The 20,284-nt window shown below is 36.3% G+C and overlaps 1 protein-coding gene and 1 pseudogene across 2 annotated transcripts in view; both read left to right on the top strand.

The window, feature by feature from the left end:
* Positions 1 to 20,284, top strand: part of DLG2 (discs large MAGUK scaffold protein 2) — a 2,332,374-nt gene that overhangs the window by 263,148 nt on the left and 2,048,942 nt on the right. The window lies entirely within an intron of this gene.
* LOC119538149 lies at positions 7,004 to 7,677 on the top strand (annotated as a pseudogene).

Genomic DNA, 20,284 nt, shown 5'->3' with positions numbered 1-20,284 from the left:
TAAATACACAAAGCATAAATGCCCAGCGAACTCCAAATAGAATAAATCCAAATAAACCCACTCTGAGACATATTCTGATCAGATTGTCAAATACTGAAGAGAAGGAGCAAGTTCTGAAAGCAGCCAGAGAAAAGCAATTCACCACATTCAAAGGAAACAACATAAGACTAAGTAGTGACTACTCAGTGGCCACCATGGAGGTGAGAAGGCAGTGGCATGACATATTTGAAATTCTGAGAGAGAAAAATTTCCAACCAAGAATACTTTATCCAGCAAAACTCTCCTTCAAATTTGAGGGAGAGCTTAAATTTTTCACAGACAAACAAATGCTGAGAGACTTTGCCAATGAAAGACCTGCCCTACTTTAAAGGTAGCCCTACCAACAGAGAAACAAAGAAAGGAGAAAGAGATATAGAGAATTTTAACAGACATATATAGTACCTTACATCCCAAATCACCTGGACACTCATTTTTCTCTAGTGATCATGGATCTTTCTCCAGAAGGGACCATAAGCTGGGACATAAAAAAAGCTTCAAGAAATTAAAAAAAAAAATGAATATATTCAAAGCACATTCTTCAACCACAATGGAATACAAATAGAATTCAATAATTTTTGAACTGTAACTCCACTATTTACCTCCTACATGATATAAAATACACAAACTCTAATGACAAATCAGTGGTTTTGAACTCAATGTAAAATATGTAATTTTAGACAACTATATAAAGGTGGGGGAATGGAGGAGTATAGGAACATAGTTTATGTGTCCTATTGAAGTGAAGGTGGTGTCAAAGAAAAACAAGATTGATATGGATTTAAGAGGTTAATTTTAAGCCCCACAGTAAACACAAAGAAATTATCAGAGAATATAACCATAGAGATGAAAAGCAGAGTTTGGTTTAAGAGAAATGGGGGAAGGGGCAATGGGGAGTTAAGAAATGAGTGTAGGGCTGCTGTTTGAGGTGAAGGGAAATTTCTAGTAATGGATGGTGGGAAAGAGCATTACAACATTGTAAATGTGATTAATCCCACTAGTGGAAGGCTAGGGAGGGGGTGGAATGGGAAGATTTAGGCTGTATATATGTTTCCACAACTGAAAAAAAAAAGTCTAAATAGACAACAATTGAATGCCAAGGATGAACTTGGATGGGATTGGAGGATAGAGGACAGGTGGCTCAAAGGGACACAGTTGAGACCTAAGGACAAGGAAATATAGAATGTAAGCTTTGTATCATTGTTGAATCTCTGGTACTTCTTAGCTGCACTCAATGGGATTGCATAAAAGAATGTTCTTGTTCATGGGAAGTGTATACGTGAATTATAGTGTATGTTCAAGGTTGTGTGCAGCTAGCTCTCATATGTTCAGAAGACAGCAATAGATGATGGATGATAGAGAGGGAGGGAGGAAGGAAGGGAAAGAAATAGTGATATGGCAGCATGTTAAAGTTGGTGGATTGAGCTATCGGGGGAGGGGGGTCAGGGTATGATGGAATTCTGTGTATGGGGTTAGTATTGTTTTTGCAACTATTCCTATAACTTTGAATTTATTTCAAAATTAAAAAAAAGAATATGTTGTTAATTTCCACAATTTTTAAATTTTCCCTTCTTCCTGCTGTTACTGATTTCTAGGTTTTTTTTTATTGTGGTTGGAGAATATATTTTGTATGGTTTTAATATTTTTGTATTTATTGAGACTTGTTTTGGAACCAAACATCTGGTCTATCCTGGAGAGTGATTTATGTGTACTTGAGAAGAATGCGTATTCTCTTTATGTTAGGTGTAGTGTTCTATATATGCCTATTAGATCTTGTTGGATTAGTGTATCATTCAAATCCTGTACTTCGTTGCTGGTCTTCTGCCTAAATGTTCTATCCATTGTTGATAGTGGTGTTAAAGTCTCATTCTATTAATGTAGAACCATCAGTTTTTTCCTTCCAATTTGTCAGTATTTGCTTCATATATTTTGGGGCTCTGCTCTTAGGTACATATATATTTATAATTGTTACATATTCCTATTGTTACAAATACCCTTTATTAGTACGTAATGACCATCTTTGTTCCTTATAACTGTTTTTTATTTTTATTATTTTTTAAATTGGATTTATTGAGGAAGAATTTTCATATAGTAAAAATCACCATTGGAACCGCAGAGTTCTCTGAGTTTTGGCAAATGTTTACAGTTGGGTAACCAACACCACAATGAAGACATAGAAGAAGTCCAATAAACTAGAAAAGTTGCCTTGTGCCTCTTTGTTGTCACCCTGTTCCTCTACCCCTAACTCCTGGAAAGCCTTGATCTGATTTTGGTATCTATAGTTTTGCCATTCCCAAATGTAAATGGAGTCACATAAATGAATTTATACACTTGGTATATACTTGACTCCTTACCCTTAGTGTAATTAATGTTCTTGAGATACAGCTTTACTGTGTTTTCATATAGCTTTACTGCTCCTTTTCTTGGCTGAGTGGTATTCCGTTATATGAATATACTAAAATTTGTTTATCCATTCAGCTGTTGATGGCATTTGGGATTGTTTCTACTTTTTTGGCTATTATTTGATGTTTTAAAATGTTAACTCTGGGATTTACTCCCTAGGATGTCTGATTCTTGGTTTGGTAATGAACGGTTTTAAGACAGAAATTTTCTTGCTTATTGGCCCTCTTATCTGGAAGGTCTACCCAAGGCAAATGCAGTGTGCTCAATTTTCCCTGTCTTTCTGGGCCTCTGTCTTGTCTTGGCTTCTGTTTTTCAGTTGTTTTGGAATTCCCCTGTTTATAGGAGTTTGGTTGTCCTCTCTGTTTCCCAGGAGACAGTTGTCCCTCTCCTGGGTATTTGCAACCAGCAGACCTTTGTTCCAGACTGTTGGCCTTTATAGTTTTTACTCTCGTTTCATTATGTTATGTTACTTTTGCCTAGAGGGAAAATTCTGGGAGGAGGGGTGCACCAGAGAGGACTTTCCCAAGTCAGTCTTTCCCAGCCAAAACAGGGCCAGTGACCTATGATGGGGACCCAGACTGGCTTCAAAGTGTCCTGGGGATGGGATCAGGAAGGGCTCCAAAATCTTCCCTATTGCCTTCCCAAAGCTGAGTTTGTCTGGCCTGCCTAGCTGATGCAGCCCTTCAGCTAACCATCCCTGCAGCCATGAGGAAGTGCTATGTCTTTAAATCTCCACTGCCTCCACCCCTGTCTGGTGAAGGATGAAACAATGGCTGCCATCAACTTTGTCCAAGGTAGGTTGAAATAATATCTGCCATCCAAGCCATAACCCAGTGATCTGAATTCACTATTCAAAAGGCATGATCAGTGATTGTGCCCACCCCTGTTATTGGGGAAGAGGATTTTTGCATCCCTTTCTGTCACCAGCAGCTAGCCAAGGACCAGACCCAATGGTGGTCTGCGCAAGAGTGGGGATGGGCACCAGTAGAACCCATGCAGAGAGAGCAATTACAGTTCTTTACTGTCATTTATGTGCCTCTTCCTTCTGCTCTTCCTTGGATGCTATAAATTGTTCTTCTATCCTCTGGAGTTTAAAAATAGTTGTTTCAGACAATTCCTGCCTATTTAATAGTTCTTTTGTTGGGAGGACTGAACCCGGAGCTCCAATCTTTTCTGGAAGTCCGCTTTTCATAAAATTTTTATCATCCTCCAAAAAATGCACCATACCCATTAGTAGTCACTCCCTGTTTCAACCTCTCACATCCTGTGTCAAACACTGATCTATTTTGTTTCTATGGATTTGCCTATTCTGGATATTTCATATACATGGATTCCTATAATATGTAGTCTTTCTTTGATTGGCTTATTTTTGCTTAATAAGTGATAGCAAGAGGTTCACCCATGTTGTAGCATGAGTATTTCATTGTTTTTTTATGGCTGAATAACATTTCATTGAGTGGACATGTCACATATTTTTTATCTGCTTATCAGTTGTGATTGGACATTTATGTTGTTTCCACTTTTTGGCTGTTATGAATAATACTGCCATGAACATATGTATGCAGTGTTTTTTGAGGACATAGCCTTCAATTCTCTTGGGTATATACCTAGGAAGGGAATGTATGGATTATGTGGTAATTCTATGTTTAACTTATTGAGGAACTGCCAAATTGTTTTCTGCAATGACTGTACCATTTTATATTCCCATAATCAATGTATGAGGGCAACAATTTCTCTGTATCCTCATCAACACTTATTATTGTCTGTCTTTTTAATTTCAGCCATCCTAGTGCATGTGAAGTGGTGCTCATTGCGATTTCAATTTGTATTTCTCTAATGACCATTGATTTTTTTTTTATTGTTAACCATAGTCTCTGGTTTGCATTGATTGTATTTTTTCCCAGTATCATTCTATTTTCAACACCTTGCAAAGGTGACATTCATTTGTTCTCCCTCATGTAAAAACATTCTTATATTTGTACACTTAATCACAATCATTGGCTACTCGAGGTTTTACTGAGTTATACAGTTCTAGTCTTTATCTTCTATCTTTCCTTCTGGTGTCATACCTACCCCTAACCTTTTTCTTTCAACCATACTCACAGTCATCTTTATTCAATGTACTTACAAAATTGTGCTACCATTACACAGTATTGTGTTATCCATTTCTGGATCTATACAATCAGTCCTCTTGAACGTTCTTTACTCCTTCAGCATCAAATGCCTGATCTCTACCCTCTTTCTGTCTCCTGATATCTTCATTTCTACACTTTTTTCCAAATCTCTCTCTCCTATACTTTCCTATCTGCCTGTAGCACTCCCTTTAGTATTTCTTGTAGAGGAGGTTTCCTGTTCACAAACTCTTTCAGTGTCTGTTTATCTGTAAATATTTTAAACTCTCCCTCATTTTTGAAGGACAGTTTTGCCAGATATAGGATTCTTGGTTGCAGTTTTTCTCTTTCAGTAGCTTGAACATATCATTCCACTGCCTTCTTGCTTCCATGGTTTCTGCTGAGAGATCTGTGCTTAGTCTTATTGAGCTTCCCTTATATGTGATGGATTGCTTTCTCTTGTTGCTTTCACAATTCTCTCTTTGTCTTTGATATTTGACAATCTGATTCTAAGTGCCTTGGAGTAGGTCTATTTGGATCAGTTTTGTTTGGGGTATTCTGTGCTTCTTGGACTTGTAGTTGTATGTCTTTTATAAGAGTTGGGACATTTTCATTGATTATTTCCTTTATTATTGTTTCTGCCCCCTTTCCATTCTCTTCTCCTTCTGGGACACCTATAACATGTATATTCATCTGCTTTATGTTGACATTCAATTCCTTGAGACCCTGCTCATATTTTTCCATTATTTTTCCTATCTGTTCTTTTGTGTGTAGGATTTCAGATGTCCTGTCTTCTAGTTCACTGATCTTTTCTTCTGCCTCTCCAAGTCTGCTGTGGTACGTCTCTATTGTGTTTCTCATCTCTTCTATCATGACTTTCATTCCTGTAAGTTCTGCCATTTGTTTTTTCAAGTTTATGAATTCTTCCTTACGATCATCCAGTGTCTTCTTTATATCCTTCATCTCTTTTGTCACATTTTCTTTCAACTCATTGATTTGATATAGAAGATTTGTTCAAACATCCTTAATTTGTTGTTTCAACTCCTGAATCTCAGTTGAGGTGTTAGTTTGTTCTTTGACTGGGCCGTATCTTCATGTTTCCTGGTGTGGCTCATGATTTTTTGCTCTCTAGCCATCTGATTTTCTTGATTAGTTTATTTTGGAGGTTGTTTTCTCTCTTTTGCCTAGGGTTTTCTTGTTAGTTGTCTTTGATCTCTGTCTTTTCTTTGTTTCTCTCATTGGTCAGTTGTCACATTGGCTCTGCTCCCCAGTCTTTCCCCCCAAATCAGTCACCCACCATGGCCTGCCACAGGGCTGGGAGTTAGGCTCTGGACACCCAAGCAAGTTCACTGCATGTGGTAATACAATTCTGCTGGCTTCCATTGGTGCTCTGCTTTCCACTGGCCAGCAAGACCTGGGTTTGTTTTATAGCTCTGCTTTAACAGTTGGGTCTTCTGTATTTCTCAGCCAAAACGGGGCTGGGTTTCCATACAGGGCATGTAGACCAGCTCCTGTCATCTTAAGGAAGGGTCTGAGCATCTTTTAAAAAGTTTTTCCATTCCCTTGCACCTTGCAGATGGTGCTGTTCAATAACTTAATTGACCTCAGAAGCTACTTTGCCTCTGAGCACAAGTTGCATTTACATAGTTGAGCTTAAACTGCAGGATTCCTATGCCTTCACTTTGCCAGCCAAAATCTGGCTCAATGTGGGGCTTCCCATGTGGCAAATTACTCCCTCATCTGACGCAGTTCTCTAGTCCATCCCCAAGGCAAGGAAACGGTTGCTGGATGCCACTTCCCACAAGGTGGGGTAGGGCTTTCAGAACCAGGGCTGGAAGCACAGTGTCTGTCCATGTTTTCTCAGTTTCTTTGTCCTTTACTGATCTTGGCCTTGAAATGTCCTCCCCTGACCCCAGGGTCTTCAAATAGTGGGGGTATGTCTCACTACTGTTAGAGATTTTGTAGTCTTTGTCTGTGGTGGGAGGGGTCCTGTGTGCTGATTCTGTGCCCTTCCCACATGAGACTAAGTGAGGGGGAGGGAAGAGGACTGGCTGGTCCAGGTTGGAAGATTCCTATCTAATATTCTTCTCTTCCTTCAGTTTGGCATTTGCAGGGTCTTTCTCCAGTCTATATCTATCTCTAGAGTTTCAAACAATTCAGAATTGTCCTTTTTTCATTGAATCTCTAGAGAGAAGTTTTCAATAGCTGTTTACTTCGCCATGTTGATGAAATCACCCTGAACATTGATGTTTTAAAATTAAATTCAGTTTTATTGAGTTATATTCCCATACCATACAATTATCCATGGTGTACACTGTTCATAATACCATCATATAGTTATGCATTCATCACCCCAGTCTATTTCTGAACATTTTCATTACACCAGAAAGAATAAGAATAAGAAATAAAAGTAAAAAGAACACCCACGGCAAGACCTCGGGAGGCCACGGAGGATGGAGTAGCTGAAAGAGGAGGGCGAGGCCGAGATCCAGGAACACAGGCCGGAGCACTGGTTCTCCAAGTGGGAGTGGCAGTGTCTGGCCAAGGACGAGCAGCTGACCCCTGAGCTGCAGGGGGAGGTGGCAGCCGCCGCGCAGCCCGAGCACAGGCAGCAGAAGCTGTGGCACCTTTTCCAGAACTTGGCCACCTCCGTGGTCCAGCTCTACAAAGACTGAGTGTGTCAGCAGCCAGGACTTTCTCTCTGGGTGCCCTTCCAAAACGCAGCCACCGCCATCACCAATCTCTACAAAGGAAATCTGTGATCAGAGTTCAAGCTGATAGATTGCCTTTTATGCACAAATCCCTTTCTGGAGTTAATTTCCCCCCTCTGTGATGACATGAAAATATAAAGCGTGGATACTCATTAGCGAAGGATTGATATTGGAATTCAGATAGGCTATCAGCAATGCAATAAGGATGTGTTGGCTTGGGTTAAAAAATGAAGAAGAACTATATTTAGAGAAGATTTGATCAGCTTCCTGTGTGGAAAAGTTCCTCCACCTCAAAACTTTAGAACTTCCCCAAGACTGACAGGAGTGTCCCCTAACCGAGCTACTTCAACGGAAACTAGCTCATCTGCAGAGACTGAATGCAACCATTCCGGGAAGCTATAGCTCTATATGGTTAAGCCATTTAAACATATTTCTTTGGAAAAAGGGTTAAGAGTGTGCCTGTGGACCCATTTTCACATTTAGAGTTAGGTCCAGATAGTACTGTCTGTTTTTTGTCCCTTATAGTGAACACACTTGCTCCAGAAATGTTTAGATAGAATGTAAGTGAGCAATTAGATGGGCAGTTTTTGGACTGTCAGCTAGCCCATCCTAAATATTATGTTTTTAAGAAAGTTAGTTTCAGCTTATTGGTGTTACACTTAACAGAATCCTTCTGCAATATTGATTAGAATTTATTGCTTTGCATTTATATATTGTACATGTTTTCTTACTCATTTCTGAGTTAAAGAAGATGCTCTTGTGTCTTAAGAATTCTGTTACATTTATAATTGTTTGGAGCCTGGCTGGTGACCAGGCGAGTAAGAATTGGGTTCATTCTCATGGCAACTCCCTTGAGGCCCTTGTGATCTAATGTGCCTGTCGAGTGTGAGTGTTGATGACCTCAGTAGGCGTGCATAGAGGTAAGAAGAGTCTTTATGCCTATTGCTTTATGCCTATTGGCCCTTAGATCTTAGAGATTTGAGTATAAACTGGAAAAGCCTGGGGAATGGAGTGAGTGATAAGTCACTTGTTGCTCTCTAAATGTAAACTTCCAAAGAGGAGTGGGAGCATTACCTTCTGTATGACAACTTTCAAACTGAGGGAAGCATGATAAACAACAGTGAAATAAGACTTGGTTGAAACCAAGAAGAAAACATGGATTGCAAGTGACCACCCAGATAGAAACAATCAGTGAGTTAGGTCTGAGCCTTAAAGGTTGACATTTGTGGGGCATAGTCTGTAGGTCTTCTAAAACAAAATAACCTGGTTGTCAAAGTAGTGTGGTGTAAGCTTCTAGATCATTGAAGCTTTACCCCTTACAAAGGTTCTTATTCTCTTTGGCAAACCTTGATTCCTAAAACCCCAATCAGAACATGGGGTTGGAAAAAGTGATTTTTTTTTCCCTGACTTGTGGCAAAGTAAAACAAACAAAAATCTTTTGTTGCAGAAAGTCCACAGTATATGGATATTGTATTCAAGACTGGATACTGTTTATAGAGTGGAACAATTACGCCATCACAACTTTTGAAACTCCTGCAAACAAGGTTGACCTGTTCTTATTGGATTACAGTTTCATGATATCTTTCTAACATAAGCTTGGAAAAACTGTTATTGGAAATGTACATAGTTGTCAGATTAATTTTAGTGCATGACAGAATTCGATGTAGTTATCTCTCCTTATGCATCTTGAATTTCTTTATCAAGTGGATTTTGATTCATTCCATATTTAAAGCAGCATTTTCTGTATTATATTATACTTTAGAAGGTAGTTTCAAGAAATAAAAAAGTCCTGCTTGTTATAAAAAAAAACAAACAAAAACACCCAAATTCCCCCCCCCCCCCCGCATTCCACCCTATTTTTCATTTAGTTTTTGCCCCCTTTTTCTACTCATCCATCCATACACTGGATAAAGGGAGTGTGATTCACAAGGCTTTCACAATCACACTGTCACCCATTGTAAGCACATTGTAATAGAATCATCTTCAAGAGTCAAGGCTACTGGGTTGGAGTTTGATAGTTTCAGGTATTTACTTCTAGCTATTCTAATTCATTAAAACCTAAAAAGCATTATTTATGTAGTGCATAAGAATGTCCACCTGAGTGACCTCTAAACTTCATTTGAAATCTCTCAGTTGAAGTAGTTCACTATATGTTTTGAAGACTAGATTCTCTTTTAGATGTATGGCCTGCAAATATTTTCTCCTATTCTTTCATTTTTTTGATAGTGTCCAAGAAACGATTGCCTAATCCCAAGTCATGAAGATTTGCATTTGTGTTTTTTTCTGAGTTAAAGTTTTAGCTGTTACATTTAGGTCTTTGATTAATTTTGTTTATGATGTGGAATAGGGATCCAAATTCATATTTTGCATGTGAATATCACTGTATGCTCACCATTTTTTTTTGACAGGACTTTGCCCATTGAATTATCTTGGCACCTTTGTCCAAAAATCATTTGACTATGAATATATGGGTTGATTTCTAGACTTCTCTTTCATTGCTTTTCATGTCTATCTTTTGCAAATACCACAAAGTCTTGATTACTGTAGTTTTGTACAAAGTTTTGCAATCAGGAAGGGTAAGTTCTACAACTTTGTTTTTCTTATCTGATTCCTTTGCATCTCCAAACGAATTTTAGGATAAACTTATCAATTTCTGTATAAAGTCAGCTGGGATTTCAACAGGGTTTGCCTTGAATCCATAGATATGTTTGGGGAGTATTGTCATCTTAGCAATATTGTCTTCTGATTCATGAACATGGAATATCTTCTAATTATTTAGCTCTTTAATTACTGTTTTGAGGTTAATTGCACAAGTCTTGCACTATTTTTGTTAAATTTATTCCTGTTTTATTTTTTGATGCTATTATAAATGGAAGTATTTTCTTAAGTTCATTTTCATGTTAATTACTAGGATATAGGAATAAAATTTATTTTTTTCATATTGATTTTGTATTTGAAACTTTGCTGACATATTTTATTAGTTCTAACTTGAGGATAGAGATACTTTTACTTCTTCCTTTACAATCTTGTCTAATTTTTATTTTATTTTATTTTATTTCCCAATTGCCTTGGCTGGAAAATCCAGTACAGGGCTTGGATTCATGCAGTGACCTTTTCTTAAAATTTACTTTTGGAAATGTTACACATTGAATGGAATTAAGTTGGGATCTCACTAGTACTTGTAGGAAAACTTACTGATTTTTCAGCTGACTGAAAATTTCTTCTAGTTAAAAATGTTGCTTGCATTTGCAATATCATTTTTCTTATAGTAGAGAAATATTTATTTTTACGTAGGAAAGTTTTTGGAAAATAGGAGATAATCCAGGAAGGCCATATGATTTCTAACTCCTGGCTTATGGTACTCATTTACCTTTCTTCCTAGCTCCTGTAGGAATTTTCAGTTTGCGGCTACTGCTTCAGAGTATCTGCTTTCATCAGAGACCTGGAGGGCTTATAAGTTGACATCAGTCTAGTAAGATCTCTGAATTCCTAGAAACTGAGCCATTCCTAGGGAAACCTTCAGCAGCTTTCTTAGAAATGAACTGGCAATATATGTGCCAGTGCAATGATGATTTGATCTGTGTATAGTTAGTTACTATGTTCCTCTGTCACTTCTCTCCCATGTTTGCCTTAAAATATTCGTAAGTGGTTTCAGTTTAATAATTCAGTATGTTGGCTAGCATTTACCTTTACGAAATTGACAAAATGGACTCAACTGGATGCAGTTGTTTCTGAAAAGGGAAAATTCAGGAAGTTTTGAAAGTGTTGACATTGATGTATACCATTAGATAAACCACTATATATATGTATTGTAAACTGTTCTTTGTATTTCTTGAAGCTAGTACAGTGCCTGGCATATGGCAGGCTCAGTAAATGTTTTTTGAGTGAATGCCAGTTGTTGGCGATACTTAAATGAGTTCTTATGTAGGTAAAAATGCTGAGGCAATATTTTGTGGAAAATAAAATAAAATGTATTTTTATGTTTTGATGAAAGAGAGAGCACATAGGAAATAATGTCTTTTACATAATTATTCTGCAAATATAATTTTTAAGAGGTAGGGCTTATAAGCAGAAAATGATATTTTGTGACATAGAAAACAAGAAGAAAGAGCTTATTTTCTTTTATTTCTTTAATTTTTTATTAGAGAAATTGTAGGTTTACAGAAAATTCAGGTAGGAAATATAGAGCTCCCATATACCACCCCCATTATTACATTTCGCATTAATGTGGTACCTTTGTTATAATTGATGAGAGAATATTATTAAAATTGTACTATTAACTACAATCCATAGTTTACATTAGGGTTAACTGTTTGTGTTGTGGAGTACTATGTTTTTTTTTTTTTTATAATTTTTATTCTAGTGGCATATATACCACCTAAAATTTCCCCTTTAACACAATTCAGATATGTAATTCAGTGGCGTTAATTACATTTACAGCGTTGTGCTAACATCACCACCATCCATCACCAAAACTTTTCCGTCACCTGAAGCAGAAATTCTGTACTAATTAAGCATTAACTCCCCATTCACTAGCCCACCTGACCACTGGTAACTTGTATTCCAGTTTCTGATTCTATGAATTTGCCGATTATAATCATTTGATATCAGGGAAATCATACAATATTTGTCCCTGTCTGTTTGGCTTATTTCATGCAGTATGATTTCTTCACGTTTCATCCATGTTGTTGTTTGTCTTAGAACTTCATTCATTTTCAAGGCTAAGTAATATTCCATTGTATATGTATTCTACTGTTTGTTTATCCATTCATCGGTTGATGGACACTTGGGTTGCTTTCATCTTTTGGCAATTGTGAATAATGCTGCTGTGGACATCGGTATGCAAATATCTCTTCAAATCTCTGCTTTCAATTCTTTGGGGGTATATATTTAGAAGTGGGATTTCTGGGTCATATGGTAATTCCATTTTCAATTTTCTGAGGAACTACCAAATTATTTTTCACAGTGCTGCTCCATTTTACTTTCCCACCAACAATGAATGACTGTTCCTATTTCTCCACATCATCTCCAACATTTGCTATTTTTTCATTTTTTATAGTAGCCATTCTAGTGGGTGAAGTGATATCTCATTGTGGTTTTGATTTGCATTTCCCTGATGGGTAATGATGTTGAATCTTTTCATGTGTATATTGGCCATTTGTATATCTTCTTTGAAGAAATGCCTAGTCAAATCTTTGCCCATTTTTATGTATGTAAAAATGGGCATACATTGTTGTCTTTTTTGTTGTTGTTGAATCATAGGATTTACTTATAGATTCTAATATTAAACTCTTATTAGATATTTGGTTTCCAAATGTTTTCTCCCATTCTGTACATTGTCTTTCTACTTTCATGATGAAGTTCTTTGATGTACAAATTTTTCTTATTTTGATGAAGTTTCATTTGTATATTTTTCCTTTTCTTGTTTGTGCTTTGGGTATAAAGTCTAAGAAACCATTTCCTAATGTAAAATCCTGTTTTCTTCTTGGAGTTTTACTGCCTTGGTTCTTATATTTAGGTTTTTGATCCATTTTGAGTTGGTTTTTGTATATGGCATGCGGTAGGCGTCCACCTTCATTCTTTTGCATATGGAGATTCATTTTCCCCAGCACCATTTATTGAAGAGACTGTTCTTTCCCAGTTGAGTAAATTGGCACCCTTGCCAGAAATCAGTTGGCCATAGATGTGAGGATTTACTTCTGTACACTCAATTAGATTCCATTTGTCTATAAGTCTGTCTTTGTGGCAGTACCATGCCTTTTTGACCACTGTAGCTTTGTAATAAGTTTTAAAATTGGGGAGAGTGAATACTACAAACTTGTTCTTTTTCAGGATGTTGTTGGCTTTTTGGGGCCCTTTACCCTTCCACATAAATTTGTTGATTTGCTTTTTCATTTCTGCAAAGAAGGCTGTTGGAATTTCATTTGGGATTGTGTTATATTTCGTTTGTCTGCTGTGTTATAGATTATAACTTGCTTTGAATAGAATTGACATCTTGACATTATTTAATCTTCCAATCCATGAACACAGAACGTTCTTACATTTAATTATTGTTTGATTTCTTTTTGCAATGTTTTTTTAGTTCTCTATAAAAGTCCTTTTCACCTTTAGTAAATTTTTCCTATATATTTGATTCTTTTAGTTGCTATTGTAAGTGGAAATTTTTTCTTGATTTCTTTTTCATATTGCTCATTACTAGTGTATAGAAACTCAACTGATTTTTGAATGTTGTTCTTGTATACTCTGCTACTTTGCTGAATTCACTTCTTTGCTGTAGTATCTTTTGTAGATTTTTGGGGATTTTCTATGTATAGGATCATGTCATCTGCAAAGAAGGATAGTTTTGCTTCTTTTTCATTTCAGATGTCTTTTATTTCTTTTTCTTGCCTAATTGAAGAGCTAATGAGTTTTTTGGATTTAAATTTATTTTCTATGAGTAAAAACTACTGCCATGAATTTTAACTTTTTAGGGAGGTGAAGATAAAACTTTTTCATGTACTTTATGATATTACAGAGGAAAACAGCAGCCAGGGGGTATCTAGGAAATCTATATACAGTCTCTACTGGCTCTAGACACTCGTGTTGTGGTAAACCTGGAGGAGATAGTGTTTATTTCCTGAAAGTAATATATCCTGATTGTACCAGTTGCCTTTATAGCATTAATGTTTCATCTTCAGTGGCACTCAAATGGCTTTGAGATTTGTATTACATCCCAGAGAACACATTCTCCAGTTCAAAAATGGAGAATTTTTTGGCACGTCATTGATATATTCGTTGTAGCAATGGATGTGAAAGCAATTTTTATAGTTCAGTTCCCAAGTTAAATCAATCTTCTTTCACAAGGAAGATGTAGGGAGATAGAGCATTCCTGTACTAAGAAAATATTTTAAAAATAATTTTTTTTCTTGGTGAGTGCAGTGTTGCATTCTACATGTTTTTGAAAGGACCTTTGTTTAAAACTAAAGGCAGGATTAAAAGTCAGCTGTTTGGAAGGAGTGTTTGTGGTGTGGTGCTTGCTGAGGTGGAGTGAGCAAGAGACAGAGCTGTGGATTCTACCAGCTAATAGCAGGCATTTTGTTTAGAAGTATAACTTCATCTTGTTCTTTTCATGGAGTCCAAGGAAGTTCTTGTTCACTGTAAGTTAATTTACTTTCTGATTGACCTAGCTATGGCAAATGAGGCTTGATTGGTGGTTTGAAATATTTAGTTAATGATTTGCTCATGAATGAATTCTGGAGCTATCCTACATTGTCAGCTTTGCTTTGCTTTCCTTTGCTTGTTCATTGTACTCTAAAATCATTCCCATATTTATGACTTACACTCGAGTTTTTAAAATCAGAGATTCAAGTGCTGAAAAAAAGCTACAGAATTGTTTAGTAACTTGGAACTTGACTTCAAAATTGTATGTGTATTTCTTCAGTCATGCTTAGCTTGACTAGTAAGTATGTTGAAAGATATATTCAAACTTTGGTTGTGTGTAACCTTGTAAATATTCACAATAAACTTGTAATTTGTTTTGTCATTTTGATGCTATTTAAGTACTATACTGCAAAATATCTTAATGGTGTGTATTAAATATTGATTTGCAACACAGGAACTCACTAAAAGATGTATGTTATTTTTCTAAGTGGTGTTTCCTATGTGATTTGAAGTGAAATGGCTGCAAACACTTGTTTTCTTTGTACAAAAATGTGTTAGTATTTTGAAAATAATAGTTCCTTTTTTCTTCCAGAATGTCTTTATTTTCAGTAGCTAAGGATGGTGATTAGCTTAATGGTAGATTTTAAATTAAGTGCTATGTATAATTTGGTAACCTTAGGAATTAGAAATGATCATTTTCATTTTGCATATGAGGAAACTGAGGATCACAGCACTTGGAGATCTCTCAGCTTGTAAGTGATGGAGTTAAGATTTAAAGGTTTGTCAATCTGACCCCAAAGCTGATGCCCTTAACCATCCCCATACTGCATTCCAAGAATAATTCACATAGTGTGCACTTGTATTGCTGGTCCGAGTCAAACAGAGGAATGGAAAGACATCCAAGATATTGCTGCTGATTCTTCAATTATGTATGAATTGTTTGGAATTGCTACTGAGCCATCTCATAGGAAGAGAAAAAAAGAACATTTTCCTGCCAAGTTTCTGTAAATCATGTTGATTCTCCCATCTTTTAAAGGGGCTCAGTAGAATGTCATCTATTAATCTACATTCCAGAAAAATGTGCCCAATGAGAGAATGTGTGGGAACAGCTGGTCATGGCAGCTGTAAGTAGGAAACACGAGACAAGCCTGAAAGCTCAGTGTTTTCCTTTCTCTGTGTGCATCTCCTTCAAAATCATCAAAGGAGGAGTTGACATATATATATTTGTGTGTATATATATATATATTATATATATGAACACAAATTAAGTTTAGCAAAGAAACAGAAGCCACTATAATATTCTTATTCAAGTTCTGTCTCAGAATTATAGAATATTAATGTCACAATGTACCTCCTTTTAGGTTTTAGCACAATCATTAAGGAAACTGACAAACTTGAATGAATTAACTCTTAGTAAAAAGTGATGTCTTATTTTTAAGGCTGTATCCCCCATAGTACCTATAACAGAGCCCTGTACATAAGGCTCATTAAATATTTGTTGATTGATGGATTGATTGCCCTATTTCACATGGCTGGTTAGTAACTGAGGCCATACTCTGAGTCTTTTGACATTTAAGCCCAGTGCTTTTCTTACCATGCTGTGCTGCTTGCTCTCATTCCAATCTCAAAACAATACATTTGATCTTTATCATTCATGGATTCCATATTAGTGAATTAGCCTATTCAATAAAATTTATTTGTAACTTGCAAATCTTTCTTGGATACGTGCAGAGTGGTGAAAAATTTGAATCACCCGATGGGTACATTCACAGCTGGGGTCTACCCTCTGCCTCCTTGTTTCATCTCTCATTCTGTAAACAAGTGTCTTTTTCATGGTATATTTAGTGCCACATTTTTCACATTTTAATGCTTTTTGTTGGGGGTTTCACTGTTTAAAATAGCCTCTAAGCATCGTGCTAAAATGCTGTCTGCTGTTCCTAAGTGCAAGAGTGCTGTGATGTGCCTCATGGAGAAAATACGTGTGTTAAATAAGCTTCTTTCAGTCAGGAATTATAGTGCTGTTCACCGTGAGTTCAATGTTAATGAACCAACACCTTCCTTAATGAGCTCCAATGACTGCCCCCTGATACACTTTATGATTAAATTTGCTTTAATTTATGTTCAGAGGCTTTGTTTATATGTTGCCCTAAAAGGTTCTGGAGGCAATGATTCTGTTTCTAGATGGGATTAAAAGGGGGCAGCTTCTAAAAGGCTGGTGAAACGAAGAACTTCCTATGAAATCGTTGTATTGAAATTTAAGGTTGAAGCAAAAGATATATAGTATCTTTAGACAGAAATACATATAAAACAAGATTATTTATTGATGAGTTAAGGCCATGTTTTGACCAGAGGCTCAAAAAACCTAATCCTGTATTTCCCTTAGGAACAATGGTTCAGTGTTTGCTAATTCAGTGTTCTCTGGAACTTTATGAACCTAACTACTGTGAAAACAAGAATCAACTATAATTGCTAATCTTTTTTTAGAAAGGAGGAAACTAAAATTCTGAGAGGTTAAATAATTTGCCCAAATTCATACAGGTAGGCAATGGCTGAATAAGGTCTTAAAGATCAGTCTGCTTGACTGATGGCATACTAAACTGCTCCTTAGAACAGGTATAGTTATGGGTATAGTTTGTATTTGTTTCTCAAAGCCCTCAAGAAAAGGAAAGTCTGCAATCTCTTTTTTGACAGAGGGTATTTTATAGCCAAACAGAGTTTAAATCCCAGCTCTACTACTTAGAGCCACATTATTTTGGCTTTCTCTGTGCCTCAGATTCATCAACTACAAATGTTGATGATAATAATATCTATCTCATAGAGATGTTTGAGAATTAAATAAATAAGTATTAAGCATTTAGAAAAATGCCTGGCATGTAGTAATCTCATATGTGTTATTATTTCCTTGGTATCCATTCCATTTTGCCAGTACTGGGGAAAATTTATCTTATTTCCTGTAAAGCTTAAACCTGTTCTCTCTTTTTCTATCCTCAGAGGACGTAAACACTAGCAGGGCATCATCCTCAATGTCATACTACAGTCTTTATTTGATTACCATGATGCAGTTGACTTTCACCCTTTTCTTCAAGGTTTCTTAAATTTTAAAACAAAGGTCTGATTTCTCCAGTACTTATATTTAAAACACTATGAAAATTCTAAAAGGAATGTTTTTTGTACTCATAGCAGGGAATAACATTAACACCGAGAAGACAGGAACATTTATTTTCATATGGTGTTCATAGTATAGCCAAATTTACTATTATAGCAGGAGTGAATAGTCTCTTTTTTTTCGTTACCCTGAAAGGCCATCTGCTTTTTTGCCTAAAATTCCTGCAGGGTGATATAGTGAATAAGCACTGGACCTGAGAATCAGAAAACTGAAGTTCAGATCCCACTTGACATTTACCAGTTGTGTGACATTGGGTGGGAGAGTCCTTTCAGCATCTTTTTAAGCACCAACTTCCTGATCTATGAAATAGGCAGAATAGTGACTGCTCCAAATATGTCAGAATATTCAGTGTGAATCAAATAATATTTTAATTTTCAAGTCCCTAATGAAGGGGCACCTGCTCAAGAAGCCTACTCTTATTCTTCTCATTGGATTACACATCTCCTTTCTCAATAGTCCTATAGAAATTTACATTTCTACAATATTCTATTTTCTTTGAGTAGTTATGTGCATATCTTCCACTGGATTGCAAACTCTCTGTGGGTATATACTCATTTTTGTTTTCCATATACTGTCTGGTATAGGCCTTGAGTTTGTGATACATAAATACTTACTGGAATGAAATAAATTAAATTTGTGCAGTAGTGCTTTGTGAAGTATGATGTGTACAAAAGTGTGAAATTTATACATCTTCAGTTATCCTTGGCATTCTTCTTTCTCATAGGCTTTATTTTCTAACTCATGCCATCCTATGTTCAATCGGTCTCCTCTCTGCAGCTCCAAACATCTTATCTTGGAGGGAGTCAACCAAGAGAACAATTAAAGTCTTTAATAAGTTCCTGAATGTAAGTTGTATTGTCCTAAATGCTATCCAAATCAAATAGTTACCGTCCTTGCTCTACAAACTCACAGTCAAAGCAATTATTGGATGTCTGCATGCAAGTTATGTTGTCCTTCATACTGTTCAAATTGAATTAAATAATCAGATGATTGACTTCAAGGACTTGCAGTATAGGGAGGAAGCACTTGTGTGTATACACTAATAAAGGACCACTAAAAATTATTGGAAAAAATCCACTTTGAATGGATATATAACAATTTTTGTTAGAAATAAGGACTGAAAGGGGCATATTTGGATTTGGGTGTTTAGAGTAAGTGCAGTAGGCAAGAAATCTTTACTTCTTATTAATTTTGGAAATCTATGTGTGTTAAACTTATCACAAGTTTTGGACATAGTCTCTGGCAGTTACTTAATGAATTTTGCCTGTCCTGTTATATTTTTCAAGGCCATAAAGTTACTCTTATTTTTCCAATCTAACATTTTCGGCTTTAATCACATTCAGATATATATTTCAGTGCTGTTAACTGTGTTTGCAATGTTGCACTACCATCACCAACATAGATTACCCAAACATTCCCATCATTCCAAAAAGGAACCCTGAACTTTTAAAACCTTAACTTCCCATTCCCTATTCCCACCCTACCTTCTGTTAACCTATATTCTATCGTCTTACTCTATGAGTTTGCTTATTCTAATTGTGTCTGGTTTATTTCACTCAGCATAATGTCCTCCAGGTTCATCTGTGTAGTCATGTGAATCAGGGCTCCATTTCTTTTTATGGCTGAATAATATTCCATTATATTATATACCATATTTTATTTAATCATGCATCGGTTGATAGACATTTGGGTTTCTTCCTTCTCTTGGAAATTGTGAATAATGCCTCAATGAACATCAGTCTGTAAATATCTGTTTGAGCCACTGCTTTCAATTCTTTTGGGTATATAGTAGTGGAATTGCCAGATCACATGGTGGTTCTGTACTTAGATTTCTGAGGAACTGCCAAACTTTCTTAACCATTGCTGCACCATTTTATATTGCCACCAGCAATGAATGAGAGTTCCTATTTCTCTGCATCCTCTTCAACCCTTGTTATTTTCCATTTTATTAATAGCAGCTACTCTAATGGGTGTGAAATGGTATCTCACTAGTTTTTTTTTTAAACATTTTTTATTGCGAAATATATGCAGAAAAGTGATAAATTTCAAAGTACAGTTTATCAAGTAGTTATAGAGCAAATTTCAAAGTATAGTAAGAGTTACAGTTCAACAATATCAGGTATTTCCTTCAAGCTATTCTAAATACACCGGAAACAAAAAAAGAATATCTATATAATGATTCAGTGATCATAATCATTTGTTAAATCCTAACATCTCAGTTATAACTCCTCCATCTCATTTGATCATTTTCTCAATCTTCAGGGATATTTGGGCAATGGCCCTTCTAACTTCTTCATGCTGAAAAGGGGTGTCAACTTGATGGGGTAGGGTAATGCAACCGGTTGATGTTCTAGAAGAGAAGGGTGCCTCTGGGTTTCAGGGCTTATCTGGCATAGGAAAAATCTGGAGGTTTTAAATTTCTGAAAAATTAAACTTAATAAGTAAAAGTTTTATAGAGTCTTAAATAGAACCCTGGGTATTCTTTAGGGTTTTCAGGAATTCTGTTGGTTGGGGCTTGGCATACTGTGGCGATTTGCAATATCTGGCTGAAGCCTGTAACCTCCAGAATGACGTCTCGACTATTTGAAATCTCTTAGCCACTGAAACCTTATTTTGTTTCATTTCTTTTCCCCCTTTGATCAAGAAGCCATTGTCATTCCCACAATGCCAATGCCAGGCTCATCTCTAAGAGTCATGTCCCATGTTGCAAGGGAGAC

The sequence above is a fragment of the Choloepus didactylus genome, chromosome 6 (genome assembly GCF_015220235.1).
Source record: "Choloepus didactylus isolate mChoDid1 chromosome 6, mChoDid1.pri, whole genome shotgun sequence".
Classification (NCBI taxonomy): Eukaryota; Metazoa; Chordata; class Mammalia; order Pilosa; family Megalonychidae; genus Choloepus; species Choloepus didactylus.
This window is presented reverse-complemented; position numbering and strand designations above follow the sequence as displayed.